Genomic DNA, 17,621 nt, shown 5'->3' on the forward strand with positions numbered 1-17,621 from the left:
TGCTTGCCTTTAAAGACAAGAGACCGGAAGGATGGGCAGTGCAAACCCCTTAAGAATAATGCTTTGGAAATGAATTCCCAAGCCTGAGCTCCTGGTGAAGCCCAGATGACTTCCACAACAGTGACGATGGAAACGGACACAATCTGAAACCAGATATGCACAAGACCCAAAACGCATCTGCTCTTTAAGCTGCAACTGCAAGACAAGAAGTGCTTGGATCAGCCCTATGATGACAAAACAAGCATTTAGGACCTTTAGTGTGGCTAACAAGTTGCCCATCTAATCTGTCCAGTGGAAGAAGGTGATGAGGATATCAAAACCTGAGGAGCACGTAACATAACGATCATATCAGGAAACATTCGATACAAAATAAAAGTTACACGCACAGAAGAAGTGATCCCTTTAAGCTCCTAATGCAAGACAAGAGGTGCTCAGCTCCCAGTTGAACATCAGCGTTATTCCGATGAGGTCAAGTGTTCAATACCCTCAGGATGGCTTCCCCAGGGCCTGCCGAGCACCAGGAGCAACAGCACAGCACAGACAACAAGCTGGGACTGCCCTGCCTGGCATGTGTTCACACTGTACATGACAGAACTCCCCACACATCATCTCTGCCTGACCTGATCAATCCTGAAAGGCCCCATCCGCTGCAATGACTTACAAGCACAGACCCTTGCCCTATGGGTCCATTCACAACCCCAACTCAAACATAGCACTTGCCCCCCCAACTTAGCTTGGGAATGCTGGGAGGCAGGTTCCATCCTCATCAAGGAACACAAAGGCTAGCCAGGACATTGCTTCAAGCCTGAGGCTCCTCTTCTCCTGCAGAAATAAAGTGCCATCAGGCACCAGCACACCAGCCAAACTTCTTCCAGTGAAACACCCTCCTCAGAAACAAAACAGTAGTCAACTGACCTGCTCTGCTACTGAAATCAGATAGACACCCCCTAGACAACTCCCTGCCTCCCCTGCCAACACACAAGATTTGCCCCTGAACTTAATTCTCAGGGCTCAGAATACATCCTCAATGTGGACCACAGAGACCAGCTAGGATGTTCCCAGTACCTTCTTCATCCCTGAAAAAGAGGGGTCACCCAGAGGTGGACCAATAGACTACCAAACCAAAAACAATGCCCGTTTTCCAACTTTTCTCCACTCACCTTCCCAACCCACACCCAGCGCTTCCATTCACTGTGCCAAGCCAAGGCCACGGGGCTTAGACCAAGGAGAAAGAACAGACAAACGTGACAATCCATAAAACGGTCTATACCCACTCCTCTTCTTTCATCCCCTACCACAAGAGCCAAGGAGCCCCAGACCCACGTTCCCCAACCCAGTATCACCACTTCACTCACCTAACACCCCAAAGAGACACATCTCCAGCATTTCAGGAACTGGAACTGCTGACGTCTGGCGCGCCTCAAAAACATGGCAGGAGACATACTCAGCTGTCGCAAGGTAGTTTGCCCGACAGGCAAAACAGACTAACACAGTCCACTGACCAACTCAGGGCCCACACTGCTGTCCACTCACCCTCGTGCTTCGTTCAAGTTTCCGTGCCCATGCCCTGGGCTACAAGAAACAAAGAGAGAAGGTCATGCCCACGATGGACACTCAAACAGTACAGCTTCTTGCAGAGGACTCAAACACAAAGACCAGAGCCAGAAAAAAAAAACACACCCTTAGTCCACAAATGCCAAAAAGCCATGAATGCACAGCAGTCCCGGCAGGGGTAATTACAGACTTATCCTTTACAAATGAAAAGGGTGACCCTGCTCAGTCTCTTCGTAATACTGCGCTTATGCGGTCGAGCCCCTTGCAATGCATACTGAAGCTCTTTGTGGATCCTCTGGACAGTGACACAAATGGCTTGATATATCTAGAGATTAAAATGTAACCCCCAAAAAAGGAACCATACCCCATGATTTCCCAAAAACAAGTTAGCCAGCAACTCCTACTAAACATCCCTCTTCTAAGTGAATTCCAAGCACTTAAAATCTAGAAGGCTGTAAGGTCTAAAGACTCAACAGCCAGCAAAACCACAGGCAAAAGCTACAGAAATATAACAAACTGTCCCTAACCCTGAACAAGATTACACCTTACACACCTACTGCTGCTGGTTTCAGATACATGCTTACACAGGGAGCTTCGACAATACCTTTCTCCTAAACCCTGCTCCCTCACTTTGCCACCAAGGTTGTAACTGATAATATTTGACATACAGGCAAAGACTCACAGTAAGCCCTGTAATTCTGCAAAAATCCTGAGGGACCCAGAACCACTAAGCAAACACACAAGCTAACATTATTGTCCTATCCATGTACATGCCATAACAATTACTCACCTGAGAAAGAACTGCATGCAATAAAGGCACCTAGTACTATATCAGTTGCTTTACTCTACCAGATCCTACTAATTGCTACCTTAAAAAAATGTGCATACTTGGAAACGCATCAGTCCGTAGACTCTGACCCACCTAAAGAACCCTGCAACTGACTGAAGGAAAAACAAAGCACTTACTCCAAAGAGCAGCCCAGGCAGAAGGAGCTCTCTGATGGCATACCTGGGGCTCATATACCGTTTGGCCGCGCCCAGCACCCAAACCCAATCACCTGGGAAAGGGAAGGGGCAAAGCACAAGAAAGTAGAAAGAGAGCAGAAGGAGAAGCAGCAGCTGTCGTGTTTTTGTTTGTTTGTTTGTTTTTAATCTGATTTAGCTCAACAGCAAGCAGAGTGCAGACAAGAGAATCGGGCTGTTTCTAGAAGCAACATTCCGCATGCTTAGGCTGCAGCTTTTAATCTTGAAAGGACAATATGACCAAGCAAGTAACTGGATTTTTTTCAACTGAAATTAGCTCAAACCTTTCTTTACATAGAAAGAAAAATCCAGGAGCATGAAAAAAAAAAAAAAGCACAACATGCCAAAGAAAAACAATTCAATGTAATAATATCACTCGCAGGAAAAATCACATACTTGAGTAGGCTATCTGAGAACCAAAAGGCTATGTTGATGGGTCAAAACACACTACAGGACACTGGGTCCTGGCCCTCCGCTGCACTGACTTGAAACCCATCCCTAACACAGCATGAAAACTTGAAACCCAACCCAAACACAGACACAGCATTTCAGCCTCAACACAGTTTTGGGAACTGCTGGAAAGCAGGCTTCATCCTCAGTGAAGTGTGCTCAGGCTACACAGCATGGGGCTTCAGGCACCTCTTCACCTACCAAAGAAGACTGCCATCAGGAACTGCCACGCCAGACAACCTTTTTCCTCTACAACACCTTTCTCAGGAACAACGCAGCATTCCAGAGACCTGCTTTGCTCCTGTTCTAAGGGCTATCACAGCCCACCTTGCCTGTGGCACCTGATAAACAGAGGAGAAAGCAACCACAGCAGCAAAACCCACAGCACCCTTTGGACAGTTACTCTCATCCCCTCCTTAACCTCAGCCTCTTACCTGCCCCACGTGGCAGATGCTTCCACCTGTTCTCTTAAGCCACTTAAAGCACCTCTAAAAGGCAAACTGAAATTTTACTCTATTGCATGTAGGAAAATAACTGCAGTGACAACCGCACCCCCAAAACAACTGCTACCTCTGTTCATCACTCACCAGAGTCACTCCAGAGGCAGCTCAGGTCATGACGTCCTGGACTGCACACTGAGTTTCAGCCTGAACAAAGGAAAACACAGCCAGAAGATAAACTTTCAGCTGCCAGCATTAGCACCCATCCCTCATCAACATAAGCGACTCCATCTTTAATTGTATCCTTTCAAAACAGCAGTCCACTTGCCTCTGTACCTGGAAATTAAGTCCAAGCTCAGAAGGAGTAGACAGCATCACCCATGCCACCTGGGAACACAAAAGGACAAAATGACCACTGTGCTTGCACCTGCCACACTGCTCCTCTATCCCAAACAGCCTCACCTCAGACCCTGAGGGAAACACTTGAGTGTCTTCCGTTCGCTTTGGATAAGGGATGACCAGGCTGAAAACACTCTCACCTTCCCTCACTGCTCCGTGACATGGGGATTTCCCTTCCCTGTCCAAGACTGCACGAAGCACCTGCAGAGACAAGAGAGAAGCACACCCTGAGGCACCTCACAGCCAGAGTGTACCTGCTGCAATACCTCTCTCTTCCCAGCTCTGTTACTCCAGCTGCTCACCAGCTTTAACTGAGATTCTTTGCTCACAGCGCCAAAGCAAACTCTGCCCAGGCCACACAACACACACTACACAAGCTACGTTATTTAAGACACACGAGCTGGAACGTTCCTGCCCAAGAATCAGTCGCATCGCATAGGAAGGATGCCGCATGCTCCTAGAAACCAAACCTACCAGTCCTGAACAGCTTCCCTGCCAGACAGCTCCTGCCAACCATGCTCAGCACACGCACTATTTGCCTCTCAAAAAAACCACCACCACCAAAAAAAAAAAAAAAAAAAAAAACAACACAAAAAGTAAGAACATACACACACAAAAGCAACTGAGCTCCACAGATGCCAAAAAGCCACGCACACACAGCAGCCCAGCAGGGGTAATCACAGACCCTTTACAGATGAAAAAAGGTAACTGATACGACCCTGCTCAGTCTCTTAGTAATACTGTGCCTACGTGGTCAAGCCTCTTGGAGCATGTAATCAAGCTGTTTTTAGTTCTCTGGAGAGTTACACAAGTGGGTTAATCCATCTAGAGATTAAAATATAACTCAAAACCAGAAGTGTATCCCACCATCCCTAAAAACAGTGATCCAGCAACCTCTGCTAAATATCCCTCTATTAAGTGAATTCCAAGCACTTAAAACCTAGAAATCCATAGACTCCAAGCTGCCTAAAGAAGCACCTATAGAAACAAGAGAAAAAGCACACCCTGAGGCACCTCACAGCCACAGCATACCTGCTGCAACACCTCTCTCTTCCCAGCTCCTTTACCTCAACTGCTCATTAGCTCTATCTGAAACGTGTGCCCAGGCAGCACTGCGCAAAATTGTGCCATCAGTATTAATAAAAATAAAAATAAAAATAAAAATAAAAATAAAAATAAAAATAAAAATAAAAAAGGCCCACAGCACAACAGCTGCTGCTCCTTCTGCTCTCTTTCTACTTTCTTGTGCTTTGCCCCTTCCCTTTCCCAGGTGATTGGGTTTGGGTGCTGGGCATGGCCAAACGGTATATGAGCCCCAGGTATGCCATCAGAGAGCTCCTTCTGCCTGGGCTGCTCTTTGGAGTAAGTGCTTTGTTTTTCCTTCAGTCAGTTGCAGGGTTCTTTAGGTGGGTCAGAGTCTATGGACTGATGCGTTTCCAAGTAGAGAGCAGTACGCACATCTTTTTGAGGTAACAGCTAGTAGGATCTGTTAGAATAAACTTATGTAGTACTAGGTGCCTTTATTGCATGCAGTTCTTTCTCAGGTGAGTAATTGTTATGGCATGTTTACGGGTAGGATGTCAATGTTACTTTGTGTGTTTGCTCTGGTGTGTCTGTGGGGACACTCTGTGCTTGGCTGGGAACCTGGGGCGGAAGTGATGCCAGGGCCTGTCTTCAATCAGGGTGGAAGCACTGTGTGATTGGCTTGGAGGAACCCAGGGCAGAAGCGGCATGCAGGGCTTGCCGGTGCCATGGGCAGAAGCTGTCGGGGCAGGCCGGGACGCCGAGGAGGGGTGCCGCAACGAGGTTGGTGGTCGGTGGTGCGCCAGGGTGGGCCGGATAGGGAGGGGGCGAGGCGGCGGGTGGTTGGTGGCTTCTGTGGAAATGGCCCTTGTGCAGGGTGGGGGTGGTGCCTTCAGAGGAACCTTGACAGGCTGCAGATAGGGGCAGGCAGGAACCTTTTGAAGTTCAGGAGAGGGAAATGCTAAGCCCTACCCCTAGGGAGGAACAACTCTATTGACCAACACTGGATATCTGGATACTAAATAAGCATTTCTTCATGGAAGGGGTGGTTAGACATTAGAACAGGCTGCCTGGGGAAGTGGTAGAGTCCCCATTCTTAGAAGTATTTAAGAGACGTGTGGACATAGCACTTAGGGATATGATTTAGTGGTAGCATCAGGTTGATGCTTGGACTTGATGGTCTTAAGGGCTTTTTCCAACATAAGAATTCTTGTTGAGGATGGGGATTCAAATAACAAGTGCATTTTCAGGAACTGGCTCTATCCTTCACTGTAGGTGACAGCAGCTTTGTGGGCCCTTCGAGGAGGCACCTCTGTAGTGATTGTAAATGGAGTCTACACGAAAATCTCGGGTCATGTCATCACAGATATTGTAGAAGGGAAGAAAGTTGGAACTTTTTTTTCAGAGGTAAAACCTGCAGGTGAGTATGGAAGTAATATGTATGCTGGGAGCTGTAGAGATTCCTTGGAAGTTTAGGGTTGAAATTTGGCTAGGCCTGTCTGTTCAACAAATGGGAAGCTATGCTCTGCTTGACAAGCAGCTTTGGAAAGGTAATTTTCAGTGTTGGAATGGAATATCTTGAATCCTCTGCTTGGGTTCCTTCCAGCTGATGACTTGCTGCATCAGCCTTGCATTCAAAGAACTAAGTAGAATTTGTCTTGTTTTCAATCTTAGAGGTTATCATCTCTTATTGATGATTTCAGGGTGAAAGCATGCATATAGAATGTAGTGCTGAACTAAGATAGTGTGCGGTTTCATTTTTTATCCTAAGTTCTTTTTATGACTCAGTCTTTTGTTACTGTATGTAGCAATGTTTTCCTGCCTCTGTGTTGCTGTGACAATGTAACAAGGGCCGCAGAAAGTCAGACCAAAGATCTGTGATCTTAGCAGAATAGAACAAGTATAGAGTGATACTCGTGACTTGCACTGTTATACAAGCAAATGCCTTGGAGTATAAAAATGTTTAATGGATTTCTTGTAAAAATTGGCCATATCCTTTGGACCCATGTAAACACTTAGCATCCATGGGTCACAGGAGTCATGAGCCTTAACCAGGTATTGTGTGTAAACTCTGGAGCTAGCACTATGTGAAGAACTACTTCCTTTATTTTGTGTGTGCTTGTGGGCAGGAGGAGTGAAATTTTCTTCCTGCTAGCTTTTGATGCCCCCACCTTCTGTATGGAAAGAGAACATGGGTGATCAATCTCTGTTCAACTTCTATGATGAGACATTGTCTTTTCCCTCATCACTTTTTCACATGAAAAAGGTGTTTTCTTAGTCCTTTTCTACAGAAACTGTTCCAAAAATCTGTCGATCCCTGTTTCTCTTGGCTGAAACTGTTTTTATTCTACTGTGACCTTTTTAAGGTGAGCGAAAATAAAATTTTGTGTAGCGTCCGAGATGCAAGTGAACCTTCAGTTTATGAGATAGCAAGGCTAACTTTGAGTTTTGATTAGATTGTGGATGGTTTTTGTTGCCTTTCCTAGGCCTTCTCCAAAAGCTTAAACAGGGAAGTTGCTGTTCAACGCTGATGAGCATTGAAGTGATGTTTTCATAGGATTATGTGCACTACCAAGGCCTGATTTCCCCTTTTGTCTCTGCATTGCTTCATGTTTATCTGCTGTGAATTGTACTTGCTATTTTGTTGCATAGTGGCTGCAAAGGAATCACAGGCTGGTTGAGGTTGGAAGGACCTCCAGAGGTCACCTGGTCCAACACCCCTTTTGTGTTCAAAGAACACAAAAATACACGCCATGTTATAAAGTATGACCTTGCTTTAAAAAGCTGTTTTAACAGTCCTTCATTAAGTTTTATTAATCAAGTGTCCCCTAGTTCTTTTCTTACGCTTCCCACTATACCTCCTGTTATTTTCCTTACTGTGGGAATTCCTGCTCTGGCAATTTCTGTAGGACACTTCTTGAATAGAAGTCCAGGCATATTAGTCACATGTCAAGTCATCTGTTCTACAGACAATTTCAAGAGTTAAAAGTGAAAACGTAGCTTATCCAGGAGCTCCTTGAGAACTCCTTAGTGAAATGCTGCCTTTTGACTTGTTACTTCAGTTTCTGTTTCAAAACTTGTTCTGTATCATTTCAGTTTGAGATGGATTCTTTTGACATCAGTGCCAAGAAAAAAACCTTTCCTCTGTAGGAGCCCTTCAATGTACACAGAGCAGAGAGCAGCTACTGTGCAAGCTGTTGCTCAGGCTGGTTTTGGCTTCCTGTATTGTTTGCACATTCCCAGGTTGTTTTGCAATCTTTTCTCTTTTCAGTAGTTATATAATTAAACTTTTTCAAAGGATGCCTCCCTGTTTTCAGTAGCCTCCCATGCCCTGAGATTTAGCTGTACTTGTATTCTTTTGCTCTTTGTCAAGTCTTTTTGATACAGGTTGTATACTTGTTTGTCCCCTACGACATGGATGATCTTACTGAATCTCTGTGATGCCTTGAAAAGGGCTATGCTCGGGGACCATGGCAGCATTTTGGTATCTGATACAGATTTTCCTGTTGTGGCATACAGTAAACTTCTTTGTCTCTTAAGACCGTACCTGTTTTCCTGCTTTGAGTAAGGAGTTGAAAGTTGAAAGGTTAGTGTTCATTTCCTTCCACGTGGGCTGTAACCTTTGTCTGCATGTCTTGTGGTTGTTTGTGTGTGTGTTTGTTTCGGCAGGCCCTACAGTAGAGCAGCAGGGTGGAATGTCTTGAGCCAGTGGCAGGACCCTGGCAGCTCTGCAGCCTGAGCAGGTGAGATGTCCTCGCTCTTTAAGGCTGTGAACATGTGGCAAGCTTTAAAATACAGGCTTATAACACAAATGGGTCCTGGAAAAAATCAGCTGGCTCCAAGTATTCAGGGCATCAAGACAGTGAGAAGATGTGTCAGTAGGAATGAGCTGAAGTGAGCCAGATGTCAAACACCATGGAGTTTGTGTAAGAATGCAGTTCAGACACTTCTCTTTCAGAGAGCAGAGATTTTTTTTTTTTTATCATCTGGCTGACTTATTAACTGATCAGAGAGAAGAAATTCTCTTGGCAAACAAAAAGGACTTAGAAGAAGCTGAAAATAAAGGTAATATTATGGGTCCTTTCATGGAACACCTGTTGTCATGAGCTTTTCTGGGCCTCAAAGGAAAGGAGCAGAACTAGAGTAGTCTGTCACCTACAATTGGATATTATGGCCGTCACAGATTAGGGAGCCCAGGACTTTGAGAGCTTGTCAGTGTAAGCAGCTGCAGCTTCTGTAATTGCATAAGAGCTGTCTCTATCAGAGAGGATGGAGAGGCCTTTGAAAGCAGCAACCCACAGCATTGTTTAAAAAACTAAGAATAGTGTTTTCTTTTGCCAAAGGAGGCTCACTTAAGAAATTAAATCTAGCAAGTATCTTCCCTGTTATCATCATGCATGAAACAGCATGAATATTCTCCTGGGCTGGTTAACGTAATGTTTGGCCCCTGTGGGGAAGGTTGTTACTTAAAAATGATGCTTTCCAGAAAGAACCACCTTACCTTCTGACTGAGGAAAGTATAGTTCAGGCAGCATAGACTAAATCCATTCTTTTGTGTAAGAGTGGTGCATCAGCTGGTCTTGGGTTAGAAAATGTGTGTAACTGGCGCATCAGAAATTGTAAAGGTCAGTAAAAGACATATGGCAACCATTTTGTACTGAGGAGAATGCCTGGAGGGACATTTCCGAGTAAACTTCCTACCTGAATGTGTTCAGACTAGAAAACTCCGGCAGCTCTTGCCCAATCTGAAATGCTATGCGTTCCTTTGCTCTTTGGGATTTCTATCTGTGAAATAGAAAGAGGCAATTACTGCCCAAACCTTCCAGGAATATTTCAAGGGTAGAAATTTGTAAGAAATTCAGGTACACAGTTGTGTAACAGTACTAGAAATAGGACAAACTTTGTCTTTGCGGATGTTACTTCATATACAAATCATTCATATCGTATTAGGTGTATATGTGATGGTAGGTGAAAGCTTTGTCAAATTGGAGCAGTTTGATTGTAGCTACTAAACTTAATGCTTTACATTGTTCATCTTAGGTAGGTTTCTTGCTGCGGTGTGGGAAACAGTGGATTTTTTTCCTGGTTTGACCATTAGGTCACTTTTTCTTGAAACTAGACAGATAAATCTATCTTGAGCACAATTTTTTCTTTCTTCTAGGAAGATTGGCACTTCCTTTGTTGAAACGTCTGTCTACATCAAAGCTGAACAGCTTGGCTGTTGGGCTATGTCAGATTGCAGCATCTTCACAGGACAGCGTCGGCAGCATAGTTCGGAGAACACGCATAGCAAAAGATCTAGAGTTGGAGCAGGTGACAGTGCCTGTTGGGGTCCTTCTTGCGATTTTTTTTTTGAGTCCCGTTGTACTGGGTCTGGCTGGAATGTTAACTTTAAAACCACCTTATGCATGGCAAACTTAAACATAACATATTCTGGTAATTAGAGGTCTCTCTTCAGCTGAGAGCTTATTTTAAGATATGAACTTGTACTGGGTCTGGCTGGAATGTTAACTTTCCCGGCAGCAGCCCATTCGGTGCCGTGCTCTGTACTTGTAGCTGGAACAGCAGTGTTATCACACCAGTGTTGTGTCTACTGCTGAGCAGCAGTGGCACAGCATTGGGCCTTTCTCTAACCCTCCTAGGGGGTGGGCAAAAAGTGAGGAGAGAAACATCACTAGGGCAGCTGACCTAAACCAATCAAAGGGATATTCCATACCATGTGGTGTCACACTCAGCAATAAAAGGTGGAAACAGGAAGAAGAGGGGAGGGGTGGGCTCTCGTTGAGAAGACGTCGGTCCTCCTCTCGAACACCGGCTGCGTGCGTTGAGGCCTTGCTTCAAGGACGTGGTCAATCATCGCTCATTTGTGGGAAGTAGAGAGTAATTTCTTTCCTCTGCACTTCCATATCGCTTTCATTTATTTTGTTTGTTTTCCTCCCTTTTTCCCCTTTCCCTTTTATTTCCCCTTAGTTAAATTGTTTAGTTCATGGTAGTCTTTATTTAATTATTATAATTATTTCCCTTTAATTAAATTATCCTTATCTCAACCCGTGAGTTGTTCTTTGCTTTACTTCTCCCCCTCCTTATCTAAAGGAGGGGGAGTGAGAGAGCGGTTGTGGGGTTTAGCTGCCCAGCACGGTAAAACCACCACAGTCCTTTTTGGCGCCCAACGTGGGGCTCGAAGGGTTGAGATAACAATAGAATTGATTAAACGCATACAACTAACACACTTGCTTGCTAGTAACCATGTTCCTTGCCCTGTTAATAATAATGGCTTTGTTCATATGTCATGCAATTCGTGTCATATTCTCCTTTCTCCTATATATCCGATCCGACAAAGTGCTACAATCTGTGTTCACTTTTTTTAATTCGTTGTGCTGCCAAGCACTGACCTTGGTTTTACTCTGGAATTCAGGCTCTGCGCTGTTATCATTTGGGTCCCATGGAAACTATCTTTCAGAGAATATTCAGAACTACACTGCCTTCCTTTTCTCATCTGGACACCAGTTTATTAATAATATCAGGAATGGTACCTTTCCCTTCTTTCACAGTGGGATAATTACAACAGTTTGGGAGTATTTTGAAGATCCATCTGTAACCCATGTATTGCTATTTCTAATTCTGAATAACAGGTTTCATTTTCTCTCTAAGATTAGTCGATTGTTTAGAAAACTTATTTGGGAATCTGTCCCGAAACAGTCTCGTGGTGAGTGGCACGGTGTGTGGGATGATGTTAGCAGATACCTGTCACGAGTGTCTCCTCCAATAGTTTTGAACTTCACCCCTGAGCAAGTGCTAAATCCTAAAAACTTGGTAGAATGTTTGAGAGTTGTATGTCCTGATCCTGATAATGCCGGAGAACAACAGCTTGCAGCATTGTGCTGGGTCCTGGTTTATTCCTATCAAACACTGTTTAACATCATCCAGCAACTTGAAGAGAGGGAGGAAGTCTCTGAATCTGATGACCAAGTAACACATGCTGTGGCTGACCCAGAGGACCAACCAACTATGGTATCAGTCGCCCCCATAGTCAAGTCAAAACAATGGAAACGGAGGTCAGCTCGTTTAGTAAGGGAAGAAGGCTCTCCTAAGAAGGAGGGAGAAGGGGAATTGGCAGGCACCTCTAAAGCAGAGCCATCACAAAAACAGCAGGAAGACGAGACGGAAATCATAAAGGAATCAGAAATCACTCGATCCTTATCCCTGAGTGAGTTGCGAGAAATACGAAAGGATTATGGTCGACGCCCAGGTGAACACATCCTCACTTGGCTGCTCCGATGCTGGGATGCTGGGGCCAGTAGCCTACAATTAGAAGGCAATGAAGCCAAGCAGCTGGGATCCCTCTCTAGAGAAAGGGTAATCGACAAAGTAATCGGGAGAGGAGCACAGGCCCTCAGCCTCTGGAGACGACTCCTGGCAGCTATCAAAGAAAGATATCCCCATAAGGAAGATATTGTATATCACATAGGCAAGTGGACCACTGTGGATAAAGGTCTCCAACATCTGCGGGAATTAGCTGTGCAGGAGATGATTTATAGTGATTTGGACAATGCCCAGACACCTCAAGACCCCGATGAAGTCCAGTGCACAACATCCATGTGGCGTAAATTTGTGCGGAGTGCACCAGCAGCACATGCCAGTACCCTGGCAGCAATTCACTGGGATGAGGGGATGGGACCAACAATGTATGATGTCTCCTGCCAACTTCAAAAATATGAAGACAATCTCTCTGCTCCGCTACAGTCCTGTGTCTCAGCTGTGGAGAAATTGTCTAAAGGACTTGACAAGCTTGTGGAGAAAGTATATTCCCCCTCATCTAGACAGAGTGATACTTCAGCCACTAAGAATCAGCATTCGCCTGCTCAAGAGAGAGAGTACCCAAGACGTACACCACGTGGCACCTTGTGGTTTTATCTGCGTGACCATGGGGAAGATATGAGGAAATGGGATGGTGTACCTACTTCAACCCTAGCTGCTCGGGTACGTGAACTGAAAGGAAATACAGCAGCAAGAAGAGGGGCTCCTAAGAGAAATGCTGCTCCAGTTTCTATTGAGCAGTACCCCAGAGGCAGTAGAAGAGCTGATGTTATTCTTGACCACGATGAAGGGACCTCTACCTCTCATTTGCCAGAATTTGTGCATTTGCAAGAATTAAGTGGCAGACGCTCCAGCCAGGACTAGAGGGGCCCTGCCTCTGGCCAGGTAGAGGAGAGGGATAACCGGATTTATTGGACTGTGTGGATCCGATGGCCTGGAACATCAGAACCACAGGAATACAAAGCTTTAGTGGACACTGGCGCACAATGTACCATAATGCCATCAGGCTACCAAGGGACAGAACTCACCTGTATCTCTGGAGTGACAGGGGGATCCCAACAACTATCTGTACTGGAAGCTGAAGTGAGTCTAACTGGGAATGAGTGGCAAAAGCATCCCATTGTGACTGGCCCAGAGGCTCCGTGCATCCTTGGCATAGACTATCTCAAGAGAGGGTACTTCAAGGATCCAAAAGGATACCGGTGGGCTTTTGGCATAGCTGCTTTGAGCACAGAGAAGATTAGGCAGCTGTCTACCCTGCCTGGCCTTTCAGAAGACCCTTCTGTTGTAGGATTGCTGAAGGTTGAAGAACAACAGGTACCAATTGCTACCACAACGGTGCACCGACGGCAATATCGCACCAACCGAGACTCCCTGATTCCCATCCATGAGTTGGTTCACCGACTGGAGAGTCAGGGAGTAATCAGCAAGATTCGCTCACCCTTTAATAGTCCTATATGGCCAGTACGAAAGTCTAATGGCGAGTGGAGGCTAACAGTGGACTATCGAGGCCTGAATGAAGTCACGCCACCACTGAGTGCTGCAGTGCCAGACATGCTAGAACTTCAGTACGAACTAGAGTCAAAGGCAGCCAAGTGGTATGCCACAATTGATATTGCTAATGCATTTTTCTCCATCCCTTTAGCAGCAGCATGCAGGCCGCAGTTTGCTTTCACTTGGAGGGGCATCCAATACACCTGGAATCGGCTGCCCCAGGGGTGGAAACACAGCCCTACCATTTGCCATGGACTGATCCAGTCTGCACTGGAGCAAGGGGGAGCTCCTGAGCATCTTCAGTACATTGACGACATCCTCGTGTGGGGCAACACAGCAGAAGAAGTTTTTGAGAAAGGGAAGAAAATAATCCAAATTCTCCTGAAAGCTGGTTTTGCCATTAAAAAGAGCAAGGTCAAGGGGCCTACACAGGAAATCCAGTTCTTGGGGGTAAAATGGCAGGATGGACGTCGCCATATTCCAATGGATGTGATCAATAAAATAACAGCAATGTCTCCGCCAACTAGCAAAAAGGAAACGCAAGCTTTCCTAGGCCTCGTGGGATTCTGGAGAATGCATGTGCCAGGCTATAGTCAGCTTGTGAGTCCTCTATATCGAGTGACTCGAAAGAGAAACTATTTTGAGTGGGGCCCTGAGCAACAACAGGCATTTGAACAAATCAAACAAGAAATAGCTCGTGCAGTAGCCCTTGGGCCTGTCCGTACTGGACCAGCTGTGCAAAATATACTGTACACTGCAGCTGGGGAGCATGGGCTCACCTGGAGCCTTTGGCAGAAAACCCCAGAAGAAACTCGAGGTCGACCTCTGGGCTTCTGGAGTCGGGGCTATCGAGGATCAGAAGCCAATTACACCCCAACTGAAAAGGAAATACTCACAGCATATGAGGGTGTTCGAGCTGCTTCAGAAGTTGTGGGTACAGAGGCACAGCTCCTCTTGGCACCGCGGCTACCTGTGTTACATTGGATGTTCAAAGAGAAAATTCCCACTACACACCATGCAACTGATGCTACATGGAGTAAGTGGATAGCGTTAATTACACAGCGGGCTCGAATGGGAAAACCCAATCGCCCAGGAATCCTGGAAGAGATTATGGACTGGCCGGAAGGCAGAGATTTCGGAGTGCCAACAGAAGAGGTAACCCGTGCTGAAGAGGCACCACCATACAATGAGTTGCCAGAAGACAGAAAGCAGTATGCGTTGTTTACTGACGGATCCTGCCGTGTGATAGGGAGCCATCGGAAATGGAAAGCTGCTGTGTGGAACCCCATACGACGAGTTGTGGAAGCCATGGAAGGGGAAGGTGAGTCGAGTCAGTATGCAGAAGTAAAAGCCATACAACTAGCCCTAGATATCGCCGAAAGAGAAAATTGGCCAGTATTGTATCTTTATACTGACTCATGGATGGTGGCAAATGCTCTGTGGGGGTGGCTGCAGCAATGGAAAGAGAGCAACTGGCAGCGCAGAGGTAAGCCTATCTGGGCTGCTACCCTGTGGCAAGATATTGCTGCCCGGGTAGAAAACCTGGATGTTAAAGTACGTCATGTAGATGCCCACATGCCCAAGAGTCGCACTACTGAAGAACATCAGAACAACAAAGAAGTGGATCGAGCTTCGAAAATTGAAGTGGCTCAGGTGGACCTAGACTGGGAACGTAAGGGTGAGCTGTTCGTAGCTCGATGGGCCCATGAAACATCAGGACATCTGGGGAGAGATGCCACTTACAGATGGGCTCGTGATCGAGGGGTGGACTTGACCATTGAGGCCATCACACAGGTTACCCATGAGTGTGAGACCTGTGCTGCAATCAAGAAAGCCATGAAGATAAAATCTCCCTGGAACAGGGGGAGATGGTTAGGGTTTCAATATGGTGAGGCCTGGCAAATTGACTATATCGGACCACTCCCAAAAACTCGCCAAGGCAAACGGTACATACTCACCATGGTAGAAGCAACTACTGGGTGGCTGGAAACATACCCTGTAAACCATGCCACAGCCCGAAACACTATCTTGGGCCTGGAAAGACAAGTATTGTGGCGTCATGGTACACCAGAGAGAATTGAGTCTGACAATGGGAGTCATTTCCGAAACAATCTTGTTACCTCCTGGGCAAAGAGGCATGGTATTGAGTGGGTGTACCACATCCCTTACCACCCACAAGCCTCTGGGAAGGTTGAGAGGTACAATGGACTGTTAAAGACTATGTTACGAGCATTAGGTGCTGGGACGTGGAAACAATGGGACACAAATCTACCAGAAGCCACTTGGCTAGTTAACAATAGGGGGTCTGACAGCCGTGCTGGTCCTGCCGAAACAAAACCCCTACACACTGTGAAAGGAGCTAAGGTTCCCGTAGTGCATATAGGAAGGTGGATGGGGAAGGCAGTGTGGGTTGCTCCTGCCTCGGGAAAAGGCAAACCCACTCGTGGGATTGTCTTCGCCCAAGGACCAGGGTATACCTGGTGGGTCATGCAAAAGAATGGGGATATCAAGTGTGTGCCTCAAGGAGATTTGACATTGAGAGAAAACTAATCTATAATCTAAGTTATATGTTGTAGGAAGATGCTGTAGGATCAACGACAGGTCAACTTTGCAAGGAGCCGGGCAGTGCAACAAGGACTTGAGCTAAGCTGGTGCTGGTGTCCAGACATCCAACTCCGCCTGCCTTGAGTGGCCACTTTGGCAGATGAAGACCTAATCATCAACAGTTCTTATGAACATTTTCCAAGAAAGACCTACGGAATGAAAAGATACATCTGCCTATTAATCCTGTCCTGTTAAATCCTTGTCCTGTTAAAGGACAAGGGATAATGATGAGAATGCTTGTATGCTAAAGTATGGGGATCTGAGTGTGACACAAATGTTATGGAATAAGGGGTGGAGGTTGTACTGGGTCTGGCTGGAATGTTAACTTTAAAACCACCTTATGCATGGCAAACTTAAACATAACATATTCTGGTAATTAGAGGTCTCTCTTCAGCTGAGAGCTTATTTTAAGATATGAACTTGTACTGGGTCTGGCTGGAATGTTAACTTTCCCGGCAGCAGCCCATTCGGTGCCGTGCTCTGTACTTGTAGCTGGAACAGCAGTGTTATCACACCAGTGTTGTGTCTACTGCTGAGCAGCAGTGGCACAGCATTGGGCCTTTCTCTAACCCTCCTAGGGGGTGGGCAAAAAGTGAGGAGAGAAACATCACTAGGGCAGCTGACCTAAACCAATCAAAGGGATATTCCATACCATGTGGTGTCACACTCAGCAATAAAAGGTGGAAACAGGAAGAAGAGGGGAGGGGTGGGCTCTCGTTGAGAAGACGTCGGTCCTCCTCTCGAACACCGGCTGCGTGCGTTGAGGCCTTGCTTCAAGGACGTGGTCAATCATCGCTCATTTGTGGGAAGTAGAGAGTAATTTCTTTCCTCTGCACTTCCATATCGCTTTCATTTATTTTGTTTGTTTGTTTTCCTCCCTTTTTCCCCTTTCCCTTTTATTTCCCCTTAGTTAAATTGTTTAGTTCATGGTAGTCTTTATTTAATTATTATAATTATTTCCCTTTAATTAAATTATCCTTATCTCAACCCGTGAGTTGTTCTTTGCTTTACTTCTCCCCCTCCTTATCTAAAGGAGGGGGAGTGAGAGAGCGGTTGTGGGGTTTAGCTGCCCAGCACGGTAAAACCACCACACCCGTCCAGACTGTCTTCCACAGGTATGTGAGGAGGGCAGAGAGATCTTTGATAACAAAAGTGTATTTCTACTGGTGAGTTATTGGAAGGCTGCAAGAAGTCTTGCCTCAAAAGACTTCTGCTTGTATTCTTCTGAAATGAATTCTGCTGTCATCCCATTTTTTTTTTTTTTTCTACTTCTTGGGACTTGCTTCTGCAATGTTGAGAGTTATTCAGCGTTGGTTT

General features: G+C 45.9%; 1 pseudogene across 1 annotated transcript in view; it reads left to right on the forward strand.

Annotated features, from left to right (window-relative positions):
- Nucleotides 1-5,597: 5,597 nt before the first annotated feature.
- LOC311220868 (delta-1-pyrroline-5-carboxylate synthase-like) overlaps nt 5,598-17,621 on the forward strand; it is a 31,449-nt pseudogene continuing 19,425 nt past the window's right edge. The window contains exons 1-5 of the transcript in view: nt 5,598-5,696; nt 6,165-6,309; nt 8,559-8,632; nt 8,855-8,954; nt 10,051-10,253. The product of the transcript in view is annotated as a delta-1-pyrroline-5-carboxylate synthase-like (transcript). The remainder of the gene's footprint in view (nt 5,697-6,164; nt 6,310-8,558; nt 8,633-8,854; nt 8,955-10,050; nt 10,254-17,621) is intronic.

The sequence above is a fragment of the Netta rufina genome (genome assembly GCF_964035555.1).
Source record: "Netta rufina genome assembly, chromosome: W".
NCBI lineage: Eukaryota > Metazoa > Chordata > Aves > Anseriformes > Anatidae > Netta > Netta rufina.